Raw genomic sequence first — 1,249 nt, forward strand, 5'->3', positions numbered from 1 at the left:
GAGACAAACGCGCGAGCCGACGACGTCATGTTGATTTTTGACAGCGTCGCAGGGCGTCGCTGATGACGATGACGGTGGTGTTGGTTCCCGGGAAAATCCAACCCGTAGAACAAAGTCAAAAAATAAACTTAAGATTTACATTAGGCCGGACTTTATGAAACGGCCTCCAATAAACTTTAAATAGTTCAAAATCGCCTCAGCTTGAATTTTATGCATATTTAGGATATTTAGCAACATGGTATCCTCACAGACAAACAGACTTGGGCCAACCAAGGTGGCTGTAGAAACTGTTTATATCGAAGACCCACAAAGAGTGAAACCAAATCTACCTATCTGTAACGTCCCGACAAATGTCCGCGTGATCTGCCGAATCCACCAGCCGAATGCGTGATGCACGTTTGTTTGTGTCTCGAGAATGCGTCTGCACTCTTGTGTGTCCGAAGCCAGACTGATTCATTACGGTCGCCGTCCGAGATTGACCATAGACGAGTGCACCGATGAACTGAATTCATCGCGGTCCGAGAATTTTGACACTAGAGCGGGGTCACTTCCAATCAGAATTGTTCAATTCTGATTGGAAATCTTCCACTTCTGATTGGAAGCGACCCCGCTGTAGTGTCAAAATTCTCGGACCGCGATGAATTCAGTTCATCGGTGCACTCGTCTATTGACATACACGGAACCACCAAACTACCCAAAATTGAGTTCTTTTGACGCAATCCCATAGTTCCGCCCAATAAGCCAAATTTGAGTAAATCGATTAAACTCACACTAGGTAAATTGCCTTTACCTCCAGCAAAAAAATATACTTAAGAGTAGGTAAATTCAACCCAAGACCCCCCCTCATTCAACCCAAATTTGAGTATACCTACATTTACTCAAAATTGGCTTATTGGGCTCAAGGACCCCCATTGGGTAGACGCATCTCTGTTTGTTTTTGACAACATCGGTGGGGGAAAAAGGGAAAACAACCTAATTTTGGGTAACTAGTTTATTCGATATACTCAGCTTTGAGTAAAATCGACCCAAAAATTAGGTAGTTTGATTTCTCCGTGTACACTCTCGAGCATATATGTGTGAGCGCTAGATTACCAACCGAGGGAGCAACCACTAGCGTTAAATATGCGTATTCAGTATGACCGTTACACTATCGAACTGTCAAATCGGCTACCTATATCGACCAAAAACGATGCAGCAATTTTTTCCTACTACAATCGACTCTCTACATCTCGATATTTAAGGGACCATC

Source organism: Aedes albopictus, chromosome 2, assembly GCF_035046485.1.
Source record: "Aedes albopictus strain Foshan chromosome 2, AalbF5, whole genome shotgun sequence".
NCBI classification, from domain to species: domain Eukaryota; kingdom Metazoa; phylum Arthropoda; class Insecta; order Diptera; family Culicidae; genus Aedes; species Aedes albopictus.